Source organism: Giraffa tippelskirchi, chromosome 8, assembly GCF_054371585.1.
Source record: "Giraffa tippelskirchi isolate mGirTip1 chromosome 8, T2T-mGirTip1v1.2.pri, whole genome shotgun sequence".
Taxonomy (NCBI): Eukaryota; Metazoa; Chordata; class Mammalia; order Artiodactyla; family Giraffidae; genus Giraffa; species Giraffa tippelskirchi.
In genome coordinates, this window is record NC_137282.1 from 160039031 (window position 1) to 160051349 (window position 12319).

General features: G+C 45.2%; 1 protein-coding gene across 5 annotated transcripts in view; it reads right to left on the reverse strand.

Moving 5' to 3' along the window:
* Window positions 1-12319, reverse strand: part of BMP6 (bone morphogenetic protein 6) — a 162164-nt gene that overhangs the window by 33599 nt on the left and 116246 nt on the right. The gene's annotated exons all lie outside the window — the stretch shown is intronic.

Consider the following 12319-nt stretch of genomic DNA (forward strand, 5'->3'; position numbering starts at 1 on the left):
GGATTAGTGAAGATGAGCATTTACTAAGTTTTTATTTTTTTTAAATGATGGCCCGACAATCCTCATATTTTTAGTTCCTATGGAAGGGGAAACCAGGGTTCACATGCTGTTTCTGAGCATCAATACTTTTAACCACAGCTTTGCACATGGCCTGCGGTAACAGCCGAGTGCTTGCCCGTGTGGACCGCGGACTGGAAGTCGGTGTCGGCCCCACCGTGAGCCACCTGGGCTCCTGTGAGGCAAACTCACCAAGCCCATTCCTTCCACTGGACTCCACAGGGATGCTCTTACATTTATATGTACGTTTTTTTTACAGTTTCCAGCTAACATAACCAAGGGATCATGGACAGACAGGGTGAGGGACCCATATGCTATGACAAGGCGGCATGAGGGACAGTCACCTCGGGGTATCGCAAGGACACCCATCTGAGTTGATGCCCCAGGGTCACCAGCACAGAGCGGCCTGAAATCCTGTGACAGGGAGGGGGAGGTTTCTGCCCTCCCTGGAAAGACGCAGACCCCTTGGTGCTGGAAACATTCTGCTTGGAGAGCTTACAGGACAGAAACATGACTAGAATTCAGTACTAAACTTAAACTGAGCATCATAATACGAACAGCATACATTTAAGTCAGCTGCAAAGTGTCTGCATCTACTTGGCTTGGGCCATCCTGCAAAGCAAGCAGAGTATCATTACCCCCATTTTACAGCTGAGGAAACGGTGACTCAGACGTGAGTTCACAGACACCTCATGGTCAAGGCCAGAAGCTAGTGGATTCCGAGTTTTCCACAATGGCTTTCCTGCCTTTCGAGATCATGATGAAAGACAACCTGCGACAACAGAATAAAATGTATCTCTAGTCCATCCAATGGTCTGGAGGCCAGCGAAACATCTGAGTGAAAAGTCTTAGACTTCTCAGAGGGGAAACAATTTTTCCTGTTTACGTGGCTCAGAGCTGGAAGGCAACGCTATTGTCATCTTTTCCAAGCTTGGAGCGGTAGGTGTGGCTACGCAGCGTTTACTCAGCTGTTGGACAGGGTCTGCGGGGGGCACGCCGGCCTGCCATCTATAAAGCCCCCGCCTCAACGCGTGTGTCACGCCCCCTGCTGACAAATTACTCCCCCACCTCCGTCACTGAGATGACTGTGGGCGGGCAGACGGGGGGTGTTCGTGGAAAACAGCCAGAGGGGACACAAGTCCAAAGCTTTGAAGTGAAGATGTGAAGACATCGGTTCTGTTCTGGAAGGTAGGAAAGGATTCTCATCCAGAAATAACAGAACCACGAACAGCAATGTGGGGACAGTCTGGTCCTGAAGGAAGCACCAGACACGTTCTTATCAGAGGAGCAGCTTCCAGAATGAGGACGTGGTGGGGATGTCAGCGTGCGGACTGCCCCTGAGGGTCAACAGGGCCCACGAGGGGCTGTGGCTGAGGGGCACTGGCCGCTAGAGCTTCAGTGGGGGCAACTGGCACATGTTCTTAGGACTTGTAACAAGGACATGAGCGTGGCATGGATGGTAGAAAGAGCTCAGTTCAGTTCAGTCACTCAGTTGCATCTGACTCTGCGACCCCATGGAGCACGCCAGGCCTCCCTGTCCATCACCAACTCCCGAAGTTTACTCAAACTCATGTCCATTGAGTCGGTGATGCCATCCAACCATCTCATCCTCTGTCATCCCCTTCTCCTCCCACCTTCAATCTTTCCCAACATCAGGGTCTTTTCCAATGAGTCAGCTCTTCGCATCAGGTGGCCAAAGCACTGGGGTTTCAGCTTCATCATCAGTCTTTCCAATGAATATTCAGGGCTGATTTCCTTTAGGATGGACTGGTTGGATCTCCTTGCAGTCCAAGGGACTCTCAAGAATCTTCTCCAACACCACAGTTCAAAAGCATCAATTCTTCAGCGCTCAGCTTTCTTTATAGTCCAACTCTCACATCCATATATGACTACTGGAAAAAACCATAGCTTTGACTAGACGGACCTTTGTTGGCAAAGTAATGTCTCTGCTTTTTAATAAGCTGTTTAGGTTGAGCTAGAATGAGCTTTTATATATTTTAAAAGTAGGGTTCATGACAAAGGAATGGGGGAGTCTGTCAGCTGAGAAAGTGGGGGATGGGACAGAAGGCCATCATCCAAAAGTGGGAGACAGCAGAGGACAGGAAAAAGAGGGGAAGGGTGTGGTTTAAAGAGGGGAGAGGAGGCATGCAAAACCATGACGGGGAAGAAATGAAGTCCGCAGGGTGGGTAGGGTTTGGTGGTCACGTGAGTCTGCGTTCCAACCTGACTCCACTCCAGAGTCACACAGGCGTGCCCCCCCGCCTCCCCAGGACCTGGCAGTGCTTCAGGGCCAGGCCTCGCTGAGTGGCCTCACTGGTCCTCGCCGATTAGGAGACCAAGGGATCCACACACGCGGGGGCTGCCGCTGAGCTCCAGGGCTCAGGGCACTGAGGCCAAATCAGAGACAGCTGCTCAAACGAGGGTGCTCAGGTCCCTGAAAGGAGGGGTGATGGAGCACGGTGACTTAAAGTAACCGGGCTCGGGGCTTCCCCCGCAGTCCAGGGGTTAAGACTTCACCTTCCAGTGCAGGGGGCGTGGGTTCAAGCCCTCGTCGGGGAGCTGAGACCCCACAGGCCTCGTGGCCAAAAAACCAAGACATAAAGCAGAAACAGATTCAATAAAGATTTTAACAACTGGTCCACATAAATAATAATAATAATAGTAATAACTAGGCCCTTGGGCTGGCAGAGCAGCAAATACCTCCTGGGCTCCCAGCGCTCAGGCACCGGCCGAGTGCTCCCGCCGCCCTGCGGAGGACAGGGAAGCCAGTCCTGTCACATCTCCCCTCCGGAGCTGGCGGCCTGCAGCCCGCAGAGGTGGGGTGTGTGACGGCCACACGGGGTTCAGGGGGCTAAATAGAGCTCGAAACCGGAGCCCCAGCTCTCAGCCACCATGCATCTAAAAAGCAGAGTCAAGAAAAGTATAGGACAAGTGCCGTGTGATGTCGCTTATCTGTGGAATCTTAAAAAAAAAAAAAAAAAAGATGACACAAATGAACTTAATTACAAAACAAGAAACAGACTCCCAGAGAACAACCTTATGGTTACTGGAGGGGAAAGCGGGGGAGGGGTACATTGGGAAATGGGGACTAACTGATACACATGACTGTATATACAACTAACAAGGCCCTACTGTATAGCATGGGGAACTATATTCACCTATCATGTAATAACCTATTGTGGAAAAGAATCTGAAAAAGAATATATATATATATATGAGAATCACTTTGCCATACACCTGAAACTAATATTATAAATCAACTCTACTTTAATAAAAAATTGTTTTCTAAAGTATAGGGCAGAGGTAAGTAAATACCCAGCAAGGGCTCAGAATAAAGCCAGAGATCCAAACCCACTGCCCATCAGTGCCAGTGGAGGCTGGATACAGAAGTCACGTTTCAGATGCTCGGGGCTGGCAGAGGAGCGCAGTCAGGGGTGACTCTTCATCTCAGGGCAGAAGAGGAAGGTCGAGATGCCTCACCCCCGCGGCTGGGATGCCAGTAGCCTCCCTGGCTTCTCCCTTCTCCTGAGCACAACGCCCTGTGTCTAGACGACAACCATCAGTGACACACATCCAGGAAGGGAGAGGATCTTTCACAAGAATGGCAACTCTGAGGGGGGACCCCGCTGGGTCAACGCTGCCAGTGACTTGGATGTTTAAGAGACACTATTTATGGCAAGTCACTAAAACAGGCCTGGTCTGCCCACATCTGTTTATCCTTCCTCAGTGACACATGACCTTCTCAGTCTACAGACTCTGTCAAAGGGTTGCCTAAAACATGATGCACCCGGTTTTGTGACATGAACAGCAGGGGTTCCCTTGTAAACCACTCCAGGGGCATCGAGGTCTTCTTCATGCAAGAAGGAGAGTGCAATTTTCAAACAGAATGAAAGTCAAAAAGCCATCATTTTAGAAAATGAGAGAGTAAGGCAAGGGTTTTTACTTTTTTCTTATGTAATGTATTGTATATACAGGATCACATCTAAACTTTTACCAACTAAAAAGATAGAAAAGAAACAGAATATTTGAAAACAGAGTACTATAAATCAGAGAAAACTGCTACACATAGATCTGAGTAACAAGGGTGAATGAACATTACTGTATACACTACATAATAATGTATACATTACATATTACACATATAATAATGTTTATCCACCCTTGTCACTCAAATTATATACATTATGTATTACAGGGTTGCCCTGGTAATTATTATTCCCAGACAATAAAGAATTTGCCTGCAATGCAAGAGACCTGGGTTCGATCCCTGGGTCAGGAAGATCCTCTGGAGAAGGGAATGGCAACCCACTCCAGTATTCTTGCCTAGAGAATTCCATGGACAGAGGAGCCTGGTGGGCTACAGTCCATGGGGTCACAAAGAATCAGACATGACTGAGCAACTAACACTTTCCTTCATATTATGTATACAATATTATATATACTACATACTGTATTAGTGAAAGTCACACAGTTGTGTCTGACTCCCTGCAGTCTCATGGACTGTAGCCCGCCAGGTTCCTCTGTCCATGGAATTCTCCAGGCAAGAATACTGGAGTGGGTTGCCATTCCCTTCTCCAGGGGGTCTTCCTGACCCTGGGATCGAACTGGGGTCTCCTGCATTGCAGGCGGATTCTTTACTGTCTGAGCCACCAGGGAAGTCCTCATACTATATTATATGTACTATATTATATGTATTGGGCTTTCCTGGTAGCTCAGGTGGTAAAGAATCCATCTGCAATGCAGGAGAACCCGGTTTGATTTCTGGGTCAAGAAGATCCCCTGGAGAAGGGAATGGCAACCCACTCCAGTATTCTTAGGCTTCCCTGGTGACTCAGACAGTAAAGAATCCACGTGCAATGAGGGAGACCTGGGTTTGATCCCTGGTTTGGGAAGATTCCCTGGAGGAGGGCACGGCAATGCACTCCAGTATTCTTGTCTGGAGAATCCCCATGGACAGAGGAGCCTGGAGGGCTACAGTCCATGGGTTTGCAAAGAGTCAGACAGGACTGACCAACTAAACATAGTATATACTATATTATATAATCAGTCAAGCTCCCACTGATTATAGGGCAGTTGAGTTTACCCAGTTTCTACTTCTAGGACAAGCATGGCATAAAAAGAAGTTTCAGTATCAAAGGCACCAAAACTCAGTAAGGGATGTTTCATTTTCGACAAACCAACACAAATCCCTTTGCTGTCAAGATAGTAACACAGCTCTGCCCTTACACGCTGTTCTCCACGGAATAGCTCTTACATGTGTTAGCTCCTCATAACTGCCAAAGAGTAGTCACACCATCACAAGCGTACAGAGCGGGGAACCAAGGCACACGTGGTCAAGCAGCTTGCTCACAGGCGCCTGGCTGGCACGAGTACAGCAGGGATGCGAACCCAGGCGACCTGGCTCTGCACCATCGCCACGGAGGTTCTCAGGGTCGGTGGGTATCAGACTCCCTCTTACCCCAGTGCATGGGAACATCTCGGCGTCTTTTCGTGAGTCAGCAACAACCTTTCAGTTTCTGCCACCTTTTAAACATGTCATGGGTAAATTTTACGATTTAGTTCTTATCACCCATGCCCACATCCATGTCCTTGCCCAACATGGGGAATTAAGGCAATAAAAGTGCTGCTAATTTGTGATTTTAAAACAAATAGCAAAAAAAGTCTTGACTACAACCATGGCCTGCCTCCCACAAAGCTGGACCTCCCGGTGGGGAGATGCTGGCAACTAAAACATCTGAGTGTGAATAATAGGGAAGGCAGCATAGTTTCCAGAAACAAACCTATTTTCTTTTCTCTGCCATGTTTACCAAGTGGATAAACAATTCCCAAACAAAAGTTCTTCCTGCTCCCCATACCCTGACGTCCCCCTCTCCAAAATGTATCCTTGTTTTTTTAATTCTTCCCTAACTTTCTCAGCTACTCTCGCAAAGAACAGAACATAGACAGGCGGGGGAAGAAGGCTTGGTAGCTTCTTGAATCTTCTTTTCCCCTTTGACTTCAGGGGCATCATCATAAGTCTAAGGAAGATACTCTTGACTAAGAAGATGCGACTAACTGGTTACATAACTTCAGGTGTGGGTCGGTACGTTATCCCTTTCTCAGGGCCAAAGGAACAAACACTGCGCTTGTCTGGGGCCCAGGCTGAGTGCGCCAGACATTATCGAGCCAGCAGGAAGATTTCGGTGTCCCCAGGGAGGGAACCTGTGACAGCCAGAGCCAGAAAGAGAAACAGGCATGGCTGGGCACAGCAACAAGAAGGCTTTGATTTCCCTCTGTCCATCCCGCCTGTCTCAAATTTGGCCTTCTCTTCATAAGAGAACAGTCCCCGATAGCTCACTTTCACGTCAGTGGAGATAAGAGGAGGCAGCACTGCACATCCGACAGAATTCATACGGCAGTCACTCCGTGAGCATCAGTCTACGAGAAATGCTTTCCTAAGAACGTGAATCTCCTAGACCCTGGCCCAACAACTGGGTTCAGGTCTGGTTTCCAGAACCATATTGTTTGGTTCCAACGTCAACGTCTGTGGGGATTCATTATAAAGATTTCCAAATAAAAATAACAAAAATATGATACTTCAGAGATGGGTGCTTCTGGCTATGGTGCATCAAATGAACACTCTTACTAAGAACAGCTAAAATCACAAACCTGTTTGAAGCCATCTTAGAGCAACCAAGAAAGGTAAACACTGGATGGGGTAAGAGGTCAGAGAGAAGAGAAACGCACTGAGGCTGAGCCCTGCATTTGCCATTGCTTTTTCATCTCGGGACCTTTGTTAATTCCCGGCATACCGCAAAGATGTCAAGCAGAATGGGGTAGCAGCCCAGAGGCTGGAGCGGTATCACTGGCTGGCAATGCAAACTGGAGCTTCAGGAAGTTATGACTTGAAGGGCTGAGGTCCCAGAGGACTGCACAGAAGTGAGTTCATAAACGTGAGCTCATACAAGTTTGGGGTCCCTTCCTCTAGGATCTTGGCTCTTCAAGGCCTGACTGCCATGAACTCCAATATTTCCATTTGAGACATTTGCCAAATATTAGGCTGTGTTTGAGAGGAGGAAGAAGCTGAGAAAACAAGCAGAAAGAAACTGCTTAGAGGCTAAAAAAAAAAAAAGAGGCTAAAAAAAAAAAAAAAAACAGCAGTTTTTGGCAGTCTCTCAATGCTGGGGAGTTAAAAACTAAGAGTTCAGAGCCCACCATGAAAGAGAACTTCTGGTAAACAACCTAGACCTTCAGCTGAGACCTCTAAAGAACTAAACTGCAGAAGAAAGGGAAAACAAGAAACAGAGATGCCTTAACATATCCAGAAACCTGGCCTCAATTAAAAGGGAAGAACAAGGTGATCTGCCTGCCTTCCAGAAGAAAGTGAAATCCAGTCTGGAAGTAGACACCAGTATCTAGAACTGTTTTTCATAAATAAAGTCCAGAATATAATTTCAAAAACTGATTAGGCATGCTAGGAAATAAGACCAACTGAGGAAAAATCAAGGGAACAAACAGATCATGAAAATAGACCCACAGGTGATTCAGATAGTAGACTTTTCAGACATGATCTTAGAATCTAGTGTTATATTAAAAGGATAAATCCCAAGTTCGGTTTGTTCCAGGAATGTGACATTGGTTATAGACATTCCTCAGTATCCTTGGGGGACTGGCTCCAGGACCCTATCCTGGATACCAAAAACACCTAGATACAAAAATCCATGTAGGCTCAAGTCCCTTACATAAAATCATGTAATATGTTTGCATACAACTTATGCATGTCCTCCTGTATATTTTAAATCTCTAGATTACTTATAGTACCTAATACAATGTAAATGCTGTGTAAACAGTTGCAAGCTCATAGCAAATTCAAATTTTTTGGAACTTTCTGAAATTTTTAAAAAATATTTTGATGCATGGTTGGCTGACTCCACAGATGCAGAACCCATGGATATGAAGGACCAACTATAACCATCCCTCAAAATTCAGAAAAAAATCCACACAATTTTTAATTTAAAAAAACTCATAGCAAACTAAGCATAGAGGAGACTTTCCTAAGTCTAATCAGAGTATCTACAAAAACATTATAACAAACATTATCCTTAATGGTACAATATTAAATGCTTCCCCCCTTAGATCAGAAATCTGACAGATTTTCAATCTAAGATTAGAAACCTACCAGAAATCTGTATGGAATTCAATATTACACTGGATGTCCAGCAAGAATAAGAAAAAGAGAAGCAAAAATATAAGAATTATAGATGAAAAAATAAAAAATGTTTATAAATGACATGATTATATTCAGGTGAATTCTAAAATTCTGCAGAGAGACATTATTAGACTATGTAAATTTGCAAGGCTGCTGGATATAAGATCAATATCTAAAAATCAATTGTATTTTTATGGGTATAGCAAAAAATAATCAGACACTGAAACTTTTAAAAGACAACAATACCATTCACAATAGGATGAAAACTGCAATACTTGGAATAATTCTAGTAAAAATACTCAAGACCCCCCCAAACTGTAAAAGGTTACTGAGAGAAGTTAAAAGCAAACTTAAATAAACATTCTTGGACTGGACCACTCACTGTTAGTGAGAGTCAATTCATCCCAAATTGAGCTCTAAATTTGATGAAATTCCAAGTAGATTTCAGAATTTCAGAACAGTTTCTTTTGTGGAAATTAAAATGCTGATTTTACAATATACATGGGACTACAAAGGATCCTCAACAGCCAAGAAAATCTTGAACAAATTTGGAGAACTTACACACCCGAAATCAAGACTTCTCATAAAACTAAAAGAATCAAGAGCATATTAGTACAAGAAGAGAAAAATCAACCAACAGAACAGAACAAAGATCTCAGAAACAGACCCACACTGATGCGGTCACATGATTTATAACAAAGATGTTACTGATGTGAATGGAAAAAGGACAGTATTTCAATAAATGGTCCTGGGTCAATTAGGTTTTTTTATTCTTATATCTAAACTATCTAATCTAAGTCCATAGTTCACCTGTGATCTCAAATACCCAGCGCTAGAGAGGAGAGCTCATTCTGCTGGTCTAAATGCTTCCGTATCTCACGGGCTCTCAGCATCTAATCATGACTCAGACACGTCCCAACTCAGACTCTTCTCCAACCCCCTCCTGACTTATTCCTCTGTTCCCTATCTCCATGAATGGTTAAATGTATCAAATTTAAAATTCTGGAAAACTGCTTTTGCCTTTTGACAGTTATTTTCTCTCCTGGGACAATTATATTCTATCTTAAAAACAGGTCAGAATTGATGAACTTAGTCACAAATGTAAACCATAATTCAGTCTGGCCTTGTTTTGGGGAACTCCACCAGCATGACCTCTGGGAGGCCTAAGGAAATCTTTCTCGGTTTTAAAAACCAACTCTACCACAGCATTGCCCTGTTCCCTTGATTCAAAGTTGCACATCTTCCGATGCTAAAGTTAGGATGAAACATATGATCCAAACTGAAAAAAAAATCCAAAAAAACTCCCACTTTGCCTCTGTTTGTTTGCCTCCCACTCCCTCTGTTTGCAAACAGAGGAGTAAGTTGTGCTACTGCTTATACCAGGAGGAACTGACTTTTAAATCTGGTAATTAATTCTCACTTAAATGTCTTCCAAAAGACTGCACCATGATAAAACACAAGAAAGAAAAGTTATCACATACACAGAAGACAGACTATCACTGCCAAGCGATATATACATACACCGAGTACAAAATTTCACAGCTAGCAGAGGCATGTGGGGCCAATCCATGGACCAAACAGAACCATCTTTCAGACACTGAAAACATTTCTGGCTGGCTTCCAAGAGATGCTGTTTGATTTCTAGGTATACAAAAGTGAATTAAGGGTTAAAGTATATCTTTAACCAAACACGAAATATAGATGAAAACGGTATTCCTAAAGGCCCCCAAATTGCACTATTAATATAAAGGTATGTGAGTACATATGAAAAGTGACATGCTACCATCATGTTGCCACACATGATAATGAAAGGTTGACAGTTAATCAGAGCAGCCTTTACCCTCCAAGTATGAAGACAGCTTAGCACGCATGAGATGCAGGAGAAAATGCAAAGCAAATGGACAAAGGCGTCACACCGTGACTAAGTACAGTTCCAGTTCAGTCGCTCAGTTGCGACCCCGTGAACCGCAGCACGCCAGGCCTCCCTGCCCATCACCAACTGCCAGAGTCTACCCATTCCACTGAGTCGGTGATGCCATCCAACCGTCTCATCCTCGGTCGTCCCCTTCTCCTCCTGCCCTCAATCTTTCCCAGGATCAGGGTTTTTTTCAAATGAGTCAGCTCTTCGCATCAGGTGGCCAAACGATTGGAGTTTCAGCTTCAGCATCAGTCCTTCCAATTGTTGACTTAGTTGACTAAGTACAACTACTTTCATATGACTTAGTCTTTCATATCTCCTCCACACCTCTCCCTTGGAAAAGCTGCTAACAGATCCATGGTTGACCAACAGATCAATGCAGGTTTGCAGAGGTTTTTCCCATTGGGAAGTCCTCAAAAGCCACAGTACCAAAGGCCTGAATTCTAAGAGACACATTTTTACCACCCCCCAGAGCTGTCTCCTATGCTACCCAAGCAGGAGCATCCTTGAGATGTCCACATCCAAGCTGAGGAGATGAAGATGCAAGGTGTGCCATAAGGGGACCGTTTCCCTCTTTCTGGCTCTTTGCCTTTATCTCGGGATTGTCCCCACGTCACGGGGGTGACTTTGGGTAAGCAGGGCAGATCACAGTTTAGGCCTGCTTTGGACTTGACACTATGTGTATGTGCCACATTTCACCCTTCTACAGCATAACCTGCCCGCCCGGTTGTCTGATGTGGTCATGGCTAAATTCTAAGGAAGGGATTTGGGAAGGTCTTTCCCACACTCTGAGCACGATATAACTGCCAGCTTCCACAAGCGTCATCATAAACATATAACAATTCCTAACATCAGATTTTAACAGTGAACTCATCTTAAACTATCAACCCCACTACATACTACAGAGTTAAAAATGGGGGGAAGGGATAGTTACGGAGTCTGGGATGGACACGTACACACTACTCTATTTAAAATGGATAACTAAAAAAGCGACTTCCCTGGTGGCACCGTGGATAAGAATCCACCTGCCAATTCAGGGGCCACGAGTTCGATCCCTGGTCCAGGAAGATTCCAGATGCTGGGGAGCAACTCAGCCCCTGGGCCACAACTACTGAGCCCGAGGGCCCTAGAGCTGGTGATCCAACAAGTGGCGACGAGAAAAGCCACTCCAAGGAGAAGCCCGTGCACCGCAATGAAGAGTAACTCTCACTCACCACAACTAGAGAAAGCCCTCGCCTAGCAACGAAGACCCAGCACAACCAAAAATAATAAATTATTTTAAAAAATAAAATAAAATGGGTAACCAACAAGGCCCTACTACAGAGCACAGGGAACTCTGCTCCATGTTATGCGCCAGCCTGGATGGGAGGGGAGTTTGGGGGAGAATGGATACATGCGTATGTATGGCTGAGTCCCTTCACTGTCCACCTGAAACTATCACAACAGTATTACTCAGCTATACTCCAATACAGAGTAAAAAGTTAAAAATAAATAAAACTACAAAGAGCACATGTGTGCTTCTGGGTTGCCAACCCCCCTCTACTCCAAGAGTCGCTCCAGGTCTTTTCAGGACTTAGATTCCATCTCTAGGCTTATTCTCAGGTTTTGAATAATGTATCAGCTGCTTCAACAAGCACCATCTAGTCATCACTGTTTTTTAACTTACCTGGTCCAGTGATTTCTTACCAGAGGCATAAAGTTTCTGTAGAGTTCATAGCAAGGGCCTCCCTTCCAAGCATCTTTCCTGACCCTCCCTGGGTCAGACTCCCTAGCTGCCTTTTATACCAGGAGGTCTGACACAGAACTTCTTCAGCCCCAGCTGAGGGTATGACTCAGCAATGAAAAACCTGCCTTTTTTTTTTTTTTTCCTTTTTCAAGGAGGCCAACTCTTTTGCAACACACACATGTCTTAAGCTGATCCATCAGATGTTACAAATTTCACTGAAACACAGATTAGACAGGTATGTTTCTTCATTAGTCTGGAGAGTCCTTTTTAGCCAAGACACTCCAAGATGGTACAGATGGGGAGATGGGACCTTCCCCAGAAGGGGTCCCGCAGTTCAATCTGGAGGCCTCTGGAAGAACACGAGGAGAGCACAGGCAGCCTGGGCTCCAGGCCACTAAGAAAAGACAGTCTCCTCCTGGCCAACCTGGAA